Source organism: Pteropus medius, unplaced genomic scaffold (assembly GCF_902729225.1).
Source record: "Pteropus medius unplaced genomic scaffold, Ma_sr-lr_union100, whole genome shotgun sequence".
Lineage (NCBI taxonomy): Eukaryota > Metazoa > Chordata > Mammalia > Chiroptera > Pteropodidae > Pteropus > Pteropus medius.
Genome location: NW_024349227.1, coordinates 2633518 through 2650337, shown reverse-complemented (window position 1 = coordinate 2650337; position 16820 = coordinate 2633518). Strand labels below are relative to the sequence as shown.

Below are 16820 nucleotides of genomic sequence, written 5' to 3'. Positions count from 1 at the left end.
TCATTAGAATGACAGATGAAGTTAGTGAAGTAATACTTTTAAAGTGTTTAATGTGCTGAAAGCAACAACTGTCAACCTGAAATTCTGTGACCAGTGAAAATATCTTTTAAAAATGAAGGCTAAATAAAGAAAAATTTCAAACAAATGCAGAGCTTGCCACCACAAATCTTTGAAAAGAAATTCTAGAGTGTGTACTTTAGGCATGAAGGAAGTGATCAGAACAGGTAGATGTTCTAAGATGAAAGAAAATAATGAAGAACAAAATGATAAATACATAGGTAAATCCAAACAAACACTGACCACATAAAACTGTAATATAATAACAATGCCTTATGAAATTAAGAAAGAGGAGATAAAATGTTACATTAGTGTATAAAATCAGAAGGGAGTGATTGGAGTTGAAATGTTCTATTGTATTGTTGGAACGGTTAAAGATTCTAATTAAATATAAATTTTGCATTTATTTCTTCAATTTATTTTCCTTTAAATCCTTGAGTATCTTAAGATAACTTTAAATTTTTCTGCTACTAATCCCATCTATCATTTCTGGATCTGTTTCTATTGACCATCTTTTTCTCCTGGTTATGGGTCACATTTTCCTGCTACTTTGCATACTACTATTTTTCAACTGAATGCTGGACATAGTGAATATTTCAGTGTTGAGTGATGGAATATTTCAGTGTTGACTTCTTTTAAAGAATGTTGATTTTTCTTTTAGTTGGCAATTAAACTACTTAAGGATTACCTCGATCCTTTCAAGATTTGTTTTTAAGCATTCTTAGTTGGTTTAGAGTAGCCATTATTCTAGGACTAGAATAGTTTAGTCCTACTAGTAAGATTTGACTTTTCTGGAGTCTCTACTGAATGTCCCAGCTGTTTAAAAGTCCTCTCCTTTCTGGCTCATTGGAATTTAAATGTCTCCCAGTTTTATCTGTGCTCTGAAATTTTCACCTTATTGCCCTTCAGTAGTTCTTTGCCTAGCTTCAAAAAGTTTAACCCTATAAATTCACAGATTGGTATTGAGTCAACAAAAAAACAAACAAACAACAACAACAAAAACCCAGTGCAGATTCCTGGAAATCTTTGTCTATGCAGCTACCTCTTCTCTGGTAGTCCGCTATGTGAATTCCAACTGCCTCAGCTTCTCCGAGTACTAATCTCCATCTCCTCAACTCAGCAAATCCCCTGTACTCTGATTGGGTATCTCCCTGTGTCATAGTCCAGAAAGTGCCTCCAAACTGAAAGCCAGGAGACCACAAGACTTCGTGTTTCTGTTCCTTCAGGGATCATAATCCTTTGCTCTCTATTGATCAATGTTGGAAAAGTTATTTCATACATTTTGTCCAGTTTTCTAGTTTGGTTTGTGGTATATGTAAGGAAGGGGCAAGTCCACTGGTTTGTGGTATATGTAAGGAAGAGGCAAGTCCACTACTCGTTACTCGGTCATGACCAGATCATGATTCACTTTAGATTATGAGAAATTAGGCATGCATGTTAAAATTTCTAGGTTAATTTCTAAAAACATAAGAATAGATAGTACATACTTGTGGTAGATTGCAAAATGGCCAAAAATTCTTCCCATCCCAAGAAGAGGTAAAGTCTATTTTTCTCCTCTTAAAATCTGGATAGGCTATGTGATAGGCTTCAGACTTTAGCAAATGAGAAGCAAGCAAAATAATGAAAAGTGTTTGTGCATTGGTGCTCACTTAGAGTTCTTAGAACTTCAAGCTGCCACGGAAAGAAGTCTAAGCTAGACTGATGGCTGACAAGAGACATGTGACCCATTTGCTCTGGTATCCCTATTGCACAGGCCAATAGCCTGCCAAACACCAGACATATGAATGAGGTCATCATAGATCATCCAACTGTCAACCAATGTGCCAAATGGCCACAGACACAGAGATCCACTGTTTATGACAGGAGCTCTTTATCTGTCTGTCAACCACTAACTTTTTGTTGTTGTTTGTTTGTTTGTTTATTTGTTTTTGGAAATGAGAGAGATTATTGTACAACAAGAGCTAACTTTATATAAACCTCAAAAACTAGAAGTAAAAACTAGAATGAGAAAAAAAACAAAACAATAAAAGACAAAGAAGGCAGAGAAAAAAAACAAACAGAAGACAGGACAAAAATAAAGCACAAAATGACAGAAACAAAAGTCTAATGATGACTGTAATAACTATAGTAACTATAAAAATGTAGGTGGACTAAAAGATACAGCTAAAAGTCAGAGATTGCCTGACTGGATATTTGAAAAAAAATTTTAATTTTAGTTTCAACTATACGGTACATTGGTTAGACATATATGTAGTTCATAAAACGATCCCCCCAATTGCTTCTTCCCTCCCCTGACCCTCCACCTAGCCAATGTATTAATCCTAACTGCCGTGCTCCCCATCCCTATGACCATCTATCGGCTACTAAATTGTACTTCTTTAACCTTCACCCCATTCTCCCAGCCCCTAAACACCCCTCCCCTCTGTCCATCACCAAATTGTCCGTTGTATTTGTGAGTCTGTGTTTGATTAGTTCTTTTTATTCCTTAGATTCTGCATAGAAGTGAAATCATATAGTGTTTATCTTTCTCTGTCTGACTTAAATACCCTCTAGGTCCATCAAAGCAATATCTTCCTCCATCCTCTTCCTTTTCAAATGTAGGAATCTTGGTTTTTTTTTATCCTTTCAGTCACTCTCTCTTTTGGTTGGAGCACTTAATTCTTTTCCATTTAAGGTACTTACTGAAAGGAATGTAGTTGTTACCATTCTTCATTCCTGCTTTTGATACATGTTTTTTCTTCTTAAAGAAGTCCCTCCAACATTTCCTGTAATATTGACTTGGTGGTGATAAATTCCTTTAGCTTATTTTTGTCTGGGAAGCTCTTTATCTGTCCTTCAACTCTAAATGATAGCTTTGCTGGATAAATTATTCTTGGTTGTAGATCCTGGGTTTTCATCCTATTAAATATTTTTTGCCAAGCCCTTCTGTCCTGTTTAGTTTCTTTTGAGAAATCAGCTGCCAGTCTTATGCATGTTCACTTATAAGTAACTATCTGTTTTTCTCTTGCTACTTTTAATATTCTTTCTTTGTATTTAACCTTTCACATTTTAATTATGATGTGTCTTGGTGTGAGCCTCTTTGGATCCCTGATTTTGGGAATTATCTGAGCTTCCTGGGGTTTTATGTACATTTCCTTCACCGGGTTAAGGAAGTTTTCCATCATACCTTTTTTTTTTAACATCTTAATAAATTTTTTTATGGCGACATTGGTTAATGAAATTCAATAAGTTTCATTTGCACATGTTAATAGTAAGACATGTATATATATATTTACACTGTGTTCACCACCCATAGTTAGATTTCTTTCTGTCACCATATATTTGACACCCTTTATCGCATCTACTTTCCCCCTCCCCTTATCCCTTATCCTCTGGTAACTACTACTCTACACTCCATGTCCATGACTCTCTGTTTGTTTGTCCTGTTCTTTTGTTGCTTTTAGGTTTATATCTCACATATAAGTGATATCATGTGATTTTCGACTTTTTCTGTCTGGTTTATTTCATTTAGCATGATTATCTTGAAAGTCCATCCATGTTGTTGCAAATATCAGTATTTCATCTCTTCTTATGGCTGAGTAATATTCCATTGTATATGTGTACCACAGCTTCTTTACCCAATCATCTATCATAGGATACCGGTTGCTTCCATGTCCTGGCCACTATGAATAATGCTGCTATGAACATCGGTGTGCAAATATCTTTTTGGATATGGGTTTTCAAGTCTTTGGGGTAAATACCCAGTAGTGGAATTGCTAGATCATATGGTAGGTCAATTTTTAATTTTTTGAGGAATCTCCATACTGTTTTCCATAGTGGCTGTACCAATTTGTAGTCCCACCAGCAGTGTATGAGGGTTCCTTTTTCTCCACATCCTCTCCAACATTTGTTATTACTTGTCCTGTTGATTATAGCTATTCTAACAGGTGTGAGATTTTCATTTTCCTAATAGCTAGCGATGCTGAGCATCTTTTCAAATATTTGTTGGCCATTTGTATGTCCTCTAGGGAAAAGTGTATGTTTAGGTCCTCCCCATTTTTTGATTGGATCATTTTTTGGTTGTAACTGAGTTCTATAAGTTCTTTGTATATTTTGGATATTAGGCCCTCATCGGAGACGTTACTTGTAAATATATTTTCCCATTAGGATGGTTGTCTCTTTACCTTGTTGATGATTTCTTTTGCTGAGCAGAAGCTTTTTAGTTTGATGTAGTCCCATTCATTTATTTTTGCTTTTACTGTCCTTCCTTTTGAAGTCAAATTCATAAAATCCTCTTTAAATTCAAGGTCCTTGAATTTAGTTTCTGTTTTTTTCTATGCATTTTATTGTTCCAGGTCTTATATTCAGGTCCTTAATCCATTTTGAGTTAATTTTGTTGTGTGGTGATAGACAACAACAGTCTAGTTTCATTCTCTTGCAGGTGGCTTTCCAGTTTTCCAGCACCCTTTATTGAAGAGGTTTTCCTTTTTCCACTGTATGTTTTTGGCTTTTTTGTCGAAAATTATTTGCCCATATAAATATGGGTTTATTTCTGGACTCTCAGTTCTGTTCCACTGGTCTGTGTGTCTGTTTTTCTGCCAATACCATGCACTTTTGATTACTGTCGCTTCGTAGTATAATTTGATATCGGGCAGAGTGATGCTTCCAGCCTCACTAGCTTTGGCAATTCGGGGTCTTTTGTGCTTCCATACAAATCTGATGAATTTTTTGTTCTATTTCTTTAAAAAATGCCAATGGGATTTTGATGGTGATTGCATTAAATCTGTATAATGCTTTAGGTAATAAGGTCATTTTAACTATGTTGATTCTTCCAATCCAAGAACATGAAATATCTTTCCATTTCCTTTACTAGGGTCTTATAGATTTCATTGTTTAGGTCCTTCACATGTTTCGTTAAATTTATTCCTAAGTATTTTGGGGTTTTTTTTGTTGTCGTTGCAATTGCAAAAGGAATTATTTTTTCCACTTCTTTTTCTGACACTTCATTATTAGAGTATAGGAACGCTATGAATTTTCGAACGTTGATTTTGTATCCAGAAACTTTACTGTATTTGTTTATTGTTTCTAGTAGTGTTCTTGTGAAATCTTTAGGATTTTTATATAGAATATCATGTCATCCGCAAATAATGACAGTTTGACTTCTTCATTTCCTATTTGGATGCCTTTTATATCTTTCTCTTTCCCTATTGCACTTGCTAAGACCTCCAATGTTGTGTTGAATAGCAGTGGCAATAGTGGACAGTCTTGCCTTGTTCCTGATCTTAAAGGGAAGTTTTTTTGTTTTTCAAGATTAAGTATACTTTTGGCTGAGGATTTGTCATAGATGGCCTTTATTATGTTAAGTTACTTTCCTTCTATACCGGTTTTGTTACGTGTTTTGATCATAAATGGATGCTGTATCTTGTCGAAGGCTTTTTCTGCATCTATTGGTATGATCATATGATTCTTATTTTTTCATTTATGTGGTATATCACATTAATTGATTTTTCATATGTTGAACCATCCCTGTGCCTCTGGGATGAAACCTACTTAATTGTGCTGTATAATCTTTTAAATATGTTGCTGTATTCGGTTCACTAGTATCTTATTTAGGATTTTTGCATCTGTGTTCATGAGTGATATTGTTCTGTAGTTTTCTTTTTTTGTGCTATCTTTACCAGGTTTTGGTATCAGGATATATATTGACCTCATCAACTGAGTTGGGAAGTATTGCCTCCTCTTCAACTTTTTGGAAGAGTTTGAAGAGAATAGGTATTAAATCTTCTTTGAATGTTTGGTAGAATTCACTGGTGAAGCCATCTGGTGCTGCACTTTTACTTTTCGATAGGTTTTTGATAATTGTTTCAATTTCCATACTAATGATCAGTCTTTTTAGATTTTCCAGTTCTTCTTGATTCAGTCTAGAAAGGTTGTATTTTTCTAAGTACTGGTCCATTTCTTCTAGACTATTAAATTTAGTGTTACATACTTTTTCATAATATTATTGTATGATCCTTTGTATTTCTGTGGTGTCTGTCGTAATTTCCCCTTTCATCCCTGATTTTGTTTATTTGTGTTTTCTCTTTTTTCTTTAGTAAGTCTAGCCAGGAGTTTATCAGTTTTATTAACCTTCTCAAAGAACCAGCTCTTTGTTGCATTTATTTTTTCTATTGTTTTTGATTTTCAATTTCATTTATTTCTGCTCTAATTATGATTATCTATTTCATTCTGCTGACTTTAGACTTCAATTGTTCTTCCTTTTCTGGTTTTTTCAAGATGAAGCGTTAGGTTATTTGGGCTCGTTCTTGTTTTTGGAGATAGGCCTGTAATGATATGAATTTTCCTCTTACTACCGCTTTTGCCATGTCTCCAAAATTTTGATATGTTGTACTATCATTATCATTCATTTCTATGTATCTCTTGATCTCCCTTTTTATTTCTTTTCTGACCCAGTTATTCTTCAGTAGCATGTTGTTTAATCTCCATGTATTTGTGGTTCTTCCTGCTTTATTTTTACGGTTGATCTCTAGTTTCAAAGCATTAGGATCAGAGAATGTGGTTGGTATGATTTCAACCCTCTTATATTTGTTGACACCATCTTTGTGACCCAGTATGTGGTCAATTCTTGAGAATGTTCCATGTACACTAGAGAAGAATGTATAAGCAGCTGTTTGGGGATGGAAGGCTCTGTAAATGTCAATTATGTCCAATTGGTCTAATGTGTCATTTAAGGATGTTATTTCTTTATTGATTTTCTGTTTGAATGATCTGTACGTATCTGACAGTGGAGTACTTAGGTCTCCTACTACAATAGTGTTTTGGTCTGTTTCTCCCTTTAGTTCTGTTAGTAATTGCTTTACATATTTTGGGACTCCCTGATTGGGAGCACAGATATTAATAAGTGTTATGTCTTCTTGGTACATGATTCCTTTTATCATTATAAAGTGTCCCTCAGTATCTTTCTTTATGTTTTTTATTTTGAAGTTTATTTCATCTGATATTAGTACCGCTACTACCACTTTTCTCTGAATGCCATTTGCTTAAATTATAATTTTGTACCCTTTCACTTTGAGTCTATATTTGTCTTTGGAGCTGCGATGTGACTCCTGGAAGCAGCATATGGTTGGGTTTTGTTTGTTGATCCATTCTGTAACTCTGTGCCTTTTTTATTGGTGAGTTCAGTCCATTTATGTTTAGGGTGATTATTGAAATATGAGGTCTTCTTATAGCCATTTTATCTTTTGCTTTCTGGTAGCTCAATGTTTCCATTGCTTCCTTGTCCTTGTGTTTCTGTTTTCTTTATTTTGGTTGGCTTTTGTGGGTTTTCCCTCTGGTTCTTCTTGTTTTATGTTATATACTTCGGTTCTGAATCTTTGGTGTGTGGTTACTATTACAAAGATGTAAAAGATACTTACTTACATACAGTCATCCATTTTTTTCTCCACATGCCTTATCTCCATTTCCCTTTGCAAATTTGGATCTCTGAATCCTCCCCTTTTCAGTCATTGTTTTCTCAGTTTGTTCCTATGTATGCTGAACGTTCATTACAATCTTGCTATAGCAATTCTCTTCTTAATGTTTAAGCTTATAAAGCCTTGTTCTTAGTAAGGGTTGCATTCCTCTGTTTCTATTTGCCTGAGAGTCACTTTATTCCTAATTATGTATTTTTGCTGTTGTCATTCTGTTTTAGGTGAGATGATCCCTTTCAGTATTTCCTGTAGTGCAGGCCTTGTAGTGGAGAATTCTCTCAATTTTTGTATGTCTGGAATGTTCTTTATTTCTCCTTCATATCTAAAGGAGAGCTTAGCTGGATACATTATTCTAGGCTGGTAGTTCCTTTCACTTAATAGTTTGAATATTTGATTACGCTCCTTTCTGGCTTCTAAGGTTTGTGTTGAGAAGTCCGGCAATAATCTAATGGGTTTTCCTTTATAAGGTACCTTTTTCTTATCCCTGGCTGCCCTGAGAATTCTGTCTTTGTCGCTGATTTTTGATAATTTTAATACAATGTGTCTTGGTGAAGGCCTTTTTGGGTTGAGATAATTGGGTGTTCTGGTGACTTCTTGAATTCCAAGCTCCAGCTCATCCCTTAGATTTGGGAAATTCTTGTCCACTATTTGTCTGAAAATACTTTCTACTCTCTGCTTCTTTTCCTTCCCTTTGATAATGCCCATTGTTCTTATGTTTCCTCTCCTGATGGTATCACCTAGTTCTTATATTTCTCTTTTATTATTTTTCAATCTTTGGTTTCTCTCTGCTTCCTTCTGATTTATTTCTAGATTTCTGTCTTTGATATCACTGATGCTTTCCTCCATTGGGTCGACTTTATTTCCCAAGTTTGCTATTTCATTTTTCAACTCTTGCAGTGTTTTTTTTTTTTATTTTATTTTATTTCCAGAAGATCTATTCTGTTCTTTTTGAGGATTTCAGTCTCCTTGCTAAATAACTCATTCTGCTCATCTAGTTGTTTTTTTCAATTCCTGAAATTGTTGATATGACTCATTTTGGATCTGAGTTTTTTCAGAAGTACCATCCTGAATTCTCTGTCATTTAAGTTGCATATTTCTATGTCGTAAGCTCATTTTCTGGAGATTTTTCTCTTTCTTTCTGAGATACCTTGTCACCTTACTTGTTCATGGTGTTTAATGGACTATTTCTCCACCTAGGCATTAATGGAAATGTATTCTGGTTTTTTTTTTTCCAGAAAGAAGATTTATTATATAAAGGTCTCTCGTTAGCCTGTTGCAAAGAAGGTGCTTTTCTTTTTTTCTTTTTGCGCCTACGGCACCTGGTCTTCCTAGGTGGTCTCCCATCTAAGTACTAACCAGGCCCAACCCTGCTTAGCTTCTGAGATCAGACGAGATCAGGCTTGTTCAGGGTAGCATGACTGTACACTAAGGAGGTGCTTTTCTTTTGGTTTCCAGTAGGTGGCATCTAAGCCCCTTGGGTTCCTGCTTTATATAAAGCCTTAATAAAGCCTTTTAAAAAATAGATGTTTAATCATGCTCATTACTCTCAGTCTCAGTCCCTGTCAGTGCTAGCAACAGTTTCAGTAGCGTTTGCTCAGATTCTCTTGGGCTTGATGGTGTTCAGTATTGGAGGGTATGGTGGGAGGGGCCCTCTGGGTTGGGGGTTGGGGTTGGGGGCTGCGGCTCAGCCTCAGTTTTGCAACCACGGCTGGTAAAAATCAACTGTTGTTTCTCTGCCGTCCCGCTTCTCTGCTTTTTGCCCTAATGACTGGGCCCTCCAGGCAGCCCCGTGGAGCTCACAGCACTCCCAGGCAGGGCTGTTTAGGGAACTCGCCTCACTTTCTCCCATCCCCCTCCTCCTACAGGTAGCTCCAGCGGCTGCAAGAAGCAGCTTCTTTATTTCTCCCAGTCCACTGCTCGACATCCGGCATCCTTACCTGTGATAGCTCTTATGTGCAGATCCCACGTGCAGATGTACTGGTGTGCAGTTCAGGCGTTTTTTGTTGAGTTTTAGATGTTCAGCTTATTGTTGTTTCAAGGGGAGAGATCTGGGGATGTTTCTCACTCTGCCATGTTTCTGCAAACTCTCCATCGTTATTTTTTCAAATAGCTGTTCAACGTCTTGGTTTTCTTCAGTTACGCATATCAGACAGATATTTGGACTCTTAATAGTGTCCCATATGCTCCTTAAGTTATTTTTATAGTCTTGGCATGTTATCTTTTGCCATTCTGATTGTGTGTCCTTGGCTTTCCTATCCTCTAGATAGGGCATTTTATCTTTTTGTTTATTCACTCTATTTATTCCTATGTTTATTCCATTTAATAAACTTTTCATCTCAGATAATGTGTCCTTCATTTCAGACTGGTTCCCTTTTATAATTTCCATTTCCATTTTTAGGTTTTTTATCTCTTTGTTGAAGTTCTCATTGAATTTAACCAGAAATTCATTGAGCATCTTTATAACCAGTGTTTTAAACTTTGCATCTGTTAGATTACTTGACTCCATTCTATCTGGATCTCTGTTCATATGGTTTCTGCTTCTTTGTCTTCCCATTTTGGCTGCCTTTCTGTGTCTGTTTCTATGTAGTAAGCAAAGCTCCTAAGTCTCCTGGTTTTACTAGTGTGGATTGTGTTGTAGGTGTCCAGTGCACAGTCCTGAGAGGGGTTCAGCTGTAGGCCAAATTTAGCCCAAGCCTCCACCCCTCTGGGGCCACCTGTTAAGATTCAGCAAGCAATTCACAGATGCTGTGCTTATAATTGCCTCAAAAGGCCACACCAGAAACTGAGGCCAGCTGCCTCCAGTGTGAATCTAGGCACTGCTCAGCAAGGAGCACCTGACTTGCTGAGGATACACCTGGATGTGGCTTGGGTGGGGCCGTGAGTTGGGGGAGGTGGGGTTTCAGGGAATCCTCCGGGCAGAGCAACCTCTGTTATCCAGTTTGGTGACATCAGGGCTATGGCGGCACTGTGTCCTGCGCCACGGTGGGGGGAGCGCTGAGCAGGGAACAATGGATACCTCTGGCACTTCCATACAGAGCGAGTCTCACCTCAGCCCTCACTCCAACAATGTCTCCCTGTAAGTCTCTGGTGCCCTCTGTGTGCATCCAAATGGGCACTGGTGCTCAGAGCGAGCAGGTTTGTCACCCAGAAAATCCACTCACAGACGTGGCCCCTTTAAGAGGCAGCTGCCACTGCCGCAGCCTCCATCTCACTCAGCCGCTCGAGTCCTCGGCCTGTCCTACCTTCTGCCATTGCAGAGTGATTTCTTGGATTGCTCCCTAGTTGTATGACTTGTTCATCTAGATCTCAGGTGGTTTTTCCTTGCTGCTGCTCCTTGTTTTCCATCACAACTTTGATTTGGTCGCCAGAGGGATGAACAGAGCCTCTATGATCTATGCCATTTTTCCCCCCAATGAAATTGGTTGTATTTTTATACCCCAATGATGTACTGCAAGCTTTTGTTACCATTAGGGGTGATCTAAGTCCCTTGTTGCCTCACTGGCACTGGGAGCCTCGGTCCTTTCCACAAATGCAGTAAAGAATTACAGATTAGTGAAGATTAGGAAAAGTAAGATTTATTGAAGTACGTTTCAAGAAAGAAACAGGCTACACCAAAGAGGGCTGTGGCCCCTGGATTTTTTTTAAATAACTACATGCTATTTACTAGAGACACATCTAAAACAGGATGTTTAAGTCACAATTAAAAGAATGGAAATTAACAAATACTTTTAAATCGTTCATGAGTAAAAAAATCATTTTCAGAAAAATAAAAGAATAGCACAAAGATTATATATTGAAATTATATATTGTTGTATATAGCTAAAGAAGTACTTAGAGGAAAATTTATAGCCTTAAATGGTTATCAAAGGAAAGCAAACAGACTAACAATTAGTGAGTTAAACATTCATTGTAAGAAGTTGGGAAAAATAGCAAAATAAACTCAAAAAAATAGAAGGAAGAAAATAATAAAGATAAGAATGGAAATATAATATAAACTCATACTAGAGATAAAACCAAAATGGCGGCGCTGTGTCCGGCGCACTGGTAGCGGGGAGCGCTCAACAGGGAACAATGGATACCTCTGGCACTTCCATACAGGTAAGTCTCACCTAAGCCCTCGCTCTGACAGTGTGTCCCTGTAAGTCCCTGGTGTCCCTTGCGTGCAGCGGAATGGACACTGGTGCTCAGAGCGAACAGGTTTGTCTGCCTGAAAGTCTACTCACAGACGCGGCCCCTTTAAGAGGCTTTTGCCACTGCTGCTGCTGCTGCCGCAGCCTCCATCTCAGCTTCTGGGACCGGGCAGCCCCGCGTCCTGGCCCCCTCCTACCTTCTGCTGTTGCAGGGTGCTTTCTTGGATTTCTCTATAATTGTATGGCTTGTTCACCTAGATCCCAGGTGATTTTTCCTTGCTGCTGCTCCTTGTTTCTGTCACAACTTTGATTTGGTCGCCAAAGGGATGAACAGAGCCTCTATCATGTACGCCATTTTCCCCCCCAATATTGTGTATTTTTATGAGGAAATATGGACTGGAAAATAGAATCCCTGCACTTTGGAACAGGGAATAAGTTTAGTTTAGCCCTCTCATTTTCTAAATGAGTTCAAGAGAAGTTAGTTGACCTTACAGGGTAGGGCAAAGTTTGTGTCAGAATCATGTTCATAGGAATCTCAGTACATTGCTCTGTTTACTAAACCACAATCTCTTCCATGTGGAACTGCTGGGTGAATTTATTTACTGATGATTGAAAAGTTAAACCCAAGTACTGATAAGATCAATTTTAATTTGGAAAGAGATCTCTACAAGGCCAGGCCTTACCTCAATATTTTCTTCAACAATGTGAATAAAGAGCTATGAGAAATCCCTATGAAATTTTCAGGTGACATAAACTGTAGTAGTTAAAACACATATGTTGATATAGAGTTTTAGGATTCCAAATTCTAATTAACAGGTTCTAAATTGGAGCTAAAAAATAAAAATTAATGGGGGTAATTGGAATCTAGCATACACATTAAAATATATAATAAGTATAGGAAGGGGAAAACTTGATTTGGTAACAGTTCATGAGAAAAAGGCCTGAAATTTTATAGAAGCCAATGAATGATGCAAAGAAACTTAAAAAAAAAAAATGTTTAGATAGTCTTTGGATGCAAGAAGATGGAGGAAGCAAGACAGATTGAGGATATAGATATGAGTACAATTTGAAGACCAGCATGAGACAAAGCTTTAAGCTGTGGATCTAAATCTTTTCCTAAAAATCAAGAGAAGCTAGTGCATAGCCTGGGTATTCTTATTAAACTGGACCTTGCTTACTTCTGGTTATTCCAACTCCTCATATATACCTGTAGCACTCTGCTCTCATGTATATAAGGGGTCTGTAGACCACCTTTTCTCTCTGCTCACCTTAATTCTATCTTCCACTAAAAGCTAACTCCAGTCCCACCCATTTCTCAACCCAGTTCCCCTGTGAACTTCTTTAGCATTTATTTAGCCCAAATCCTATACTATCTTTTAGTTTGTTACTTTTACTTAATGAAGATTATGTTGGTCATACTGGTGGCAATGGTGACAAACGGCATTGGCAATATATAAGAATTATTTGAGAATAACGACCTTTGAGCAGAGGTAACTCATTTCTAAGAATAAATAAATGCTGGCTGTAAAAGCTAAAGAATGAAGTCGTTTGGAAAAACCACTATTCTATTGTTGCCTGGAAATTTGACTTTTTAAAAAAAAATGTAAAATTAGCTTAGAACAAAAGGGACAACTTAAAAAGAAACTTAATCCCAAGGTGTTAAGTGACTTTGCCCAAGGTCACTAAATGAGAGTGAAATCTGATTCCCACCATACTGAGTCCTACATTATGTCTACCCAATGAGGTTCTTAGGACTCTAAGTTATAAGAAACAGAAACTAACTATGGCCGATTTAAGCAGAAATGGAATTTTATTTGGTCAACACACCTACTGAATGTATATTTATCGAGTGCTTGTTATGTGCTAGGCACTCTTCTAAGCCCCAGGGATATAGCAAAAGTCAAAGTCCCTACTCTCAAGGAGCTTATATTGTAGTAGGGGAGGCAGACAATAAACAAATGCACAAATATATTATGTTTCAGTTGCTAAAGAAGAAAAATAAAGAGGAATGATTCAGATGTTAGAGAAGAAAAGAGGAGTGAGGCAAGGAGAGGACTGATATTCTAGCAGGGTGGTCAAGGCAGACTCTCTGATAAGGTGACATTTAAGTAGTGACCTGGTTGGAGTAAGGAAGCAAGTAACGTAGGGACCTTGGAGAAGAGCGTTACAGGCAGAGAGAACAGCAAGGCTAAGTCCAGCAACAAGAATGTGATGCACATTTTGAAGAAAAGCAGGGCGGCCAGTGTGTGCAGAGCAGAGTAGTGAGTGAGGACGTGGTAGGAGACAAGATCAGAAAGGTGAGTAAGCCAGGACCAATAATAGAAACCTCAAGAGGTATTTTGGATTTTATTTCGAATGAGATGAGTAGCTGTGGGATGGTTTTGAACAGAAGAGGAGTGACAAGATCTGACTTACAATTTTACTTATTTATTTATTTTGTAGGGCTTGTGACACCTTTTTTTTAACTTTTATTTTTTTATTTTTAATTTAAAAAAAATTATTTAATGTCACCACATATCTGACTCCTTTTACCCCATCTACCTCCCTCCCTCCTGCCCCCACTCCCCCCGACCCTCTGGTAACTACTAGTCTGTCGTCCATGTCCATGAGTCTCTGTTTGTTTATCCTGCTCATTTGTTGCTTTTAGGTTTATATCCCACATATAAGTGATATCATGTGATTTTCAACTTTCCGCCTGGCTTATTTCGCTTAGCATGGTTATCTCAAGGTCCATCCATGTTGTTGCAAATGACAGTATTTCGTCTTTTCTTATGGCTGAGTAATATTCCATTGTATATATGTACCACAGCTTCTTTAGCCAATCATCTATCATAGGACACTTCGAGACTTACGAATTAGAAAAATCACTGACTACTGCGTGGAGACAGGACTGTATGGGAGCAAAGGTGAAAGTAGGGAGACCAGTTAAGAGGCTATTGCAGTAAATCCAGCAAGGAATAATGCCTTGGGCCAAGGAGAAACAATGAGGAAATAGATCACTTCCAGAATTTTCTGATGAATTGGATGCAGGGTTACAAAGAAGACTCAAAAATGTCACCAAAGTTTGGGCCTGAGCAATTAGAAGAAGGAGTTCAATAGTTCTTAAGGTTACTTGGAGACTCAAGCTCTGAAAATGGGCATAAATAAAGAGGAGGAACACAGCTGGAACCACTGCCAAAATCTTACCACCAAGCTAGTCTGATGAAACATTTCTTGCTGCCAGAGGTGGACACTGCATGCCACTCTGGCATGGAAACTGGATATTGCTGTTGCTAGAATAAATTCTCTGTTTTCATGCTTCTTTCTTTGCATCGATATTTCCTGAGTCAAAATCCTAGGTGGGCACGTCCAGCTGATTGAGTTCAGATCACACACCTGTACCCTAGCTGCCAGAGAGGCTGGAGAAGTATGTGATCCTTTCACTTCCATAGTGGGACTCTGATTCTGCTTTTTACTAAAGTTCAAGTGGTAAGGAATTCCTCAGATATAGGAAGGGAGTTCAGATGGTGGACAGCCACAAAAACAAAAACCATATACTATATTGCCTCAGAGCAGTCACTGTAGAAATGTGTTAGAATGCTGCGCAGGAAGCTACTGGAACTCGTTGAAGAGCTAGAAGTTTTTAAAGAACTCTAAAAACCAATCTGAGAGAATTTCATTTATAACTGTGAGAGCACTTCAAACTCATCAACAGGAAAACGAACGGTTGCATTATCACTCGGGGGCACGAAGTATCAGTAACAGACTTCCTCTCGCCTTGCCCACTTCTCTCGCCACAGCCCTGAGTCTGGGATTCTTACAGAAGTGAGGCTTGCCTTCAAGGCACCAGGAGCCCTCACTATGCATTATTTATCCTTAATCATTACAGCATCAGGGAAAGTGAGGCTTAGACGCTCTGAGGATTGTTAAGGGAACTAAAGGTACTTGAAATCAAAGGGCTGTACCAAAGTTAGGTGTCACTGAGCGGTGTTTTAAAAGTTTTAAACCTACCGTGAGAATCTCCACAAACCCTACAAACACCTCTATGGAATTGTTGAAGGCCTTGAAAAATAAAGTTTGAAAACTACTGGGTAATGCAAAGAACACCAGATGGGCTCTCTAAAGAACTGAGTTCTGAGAGCGCCTCTGGGGTTAAGCTACTGCATCTCTGTAAGTCTTCGCTTCATCTTCCGTGAAATGAAAAAAATAGTCATCGCACACGGTTATCATAAGATTAAATAAGAGAATATATGTGAAACTTAGCTGGACGGTAAAGTGTCCTATGAAGTTAGAATAACTTTTCACAAGTCCAGAGGACCAAGAATTTCAAACCTAGAGCACTTAGGTCCTACATCTGTATTGCCTAAGAAGTTTCTGGATGGTAAAACCAAGCTCCACAGCCTTTCCTGTGCCATCACTACAAGCTCATCATCTGAGCTCTAGCTTGCCTTGCTGCCGTGCCTTGTTAGGTAGGTGGATTGCCTCCAAAGTTCAGGTGTTAATTTATGCCTCTCACTGTTGTGGGGAGGGCCTCCAAGCTCAGAAATGGTTTGCTTGTCCTTTCTGCATCTGGCTAACCCAGGTGCCATTCTCCATTTGTCCATATGTGGTCCCAAAGCTTCCTTCTATGAGACTTTCCCTACAGCCCTGAGGAAAAGTCGATTGGCTACAAAATTCCCACTTCCTACCAGCCTTGATCTTCCTGGCATAGGTTTAAGATTGACTTCCTCAGGGAGACAGTCCTCTGGGTGGCTGCCTTCGTTTAGAATGCATGAACTTAAAGCCCACAAGTAGTTCTGTAGGCTTTTCAAACTTCTCTCCTGTGAGTTGGGTAGGGAACCCTCTCCAGACTTCCCTAGTACTGCCTACCTTTGGGAGATAATCTCCCAGGTCTGGCGCAACCAGAAGGATGAAACTGATAAGGTACCTGAGCCCTACTGGGAGAATTAGGGCAAAGTAAGGGTTAATGGTAGGAGGGGTGGGGGGCTTAGGCACTGCCTTTTCATCACAGCAGTGGATAAGGTTGCAGGGTGCAGTGTCTGTGTTTTGGCATTGAATATGAAAAAATTTCTAAATTAAAATATGTAATAAATACGAATATACGTGAAATGGCTTCTTACCTATGAATCATTTGTTTGGAATCCTTGTAGTTCTGAGCATGGGAAGTAGGGAAAAGAGACGAAGGCAATTCTTTTGACTTATTGCA

The 16820-nt window shown here is 38.3% G+C and overlaps 1 pseudogene; it reads right to left on the bottom strand.

Moving 5' to 3' along the window:
- Positions 1 to 8812: 8812 nt before the first annotated feature.
- LOC120618011 (uncharacterized) lies at positions 8813 to 8931 on the bottom strand (annotated as a pseudogene).
- Between the last annotated feature and the right edge of the window lie 7889 nt (positions 8932 to 16820).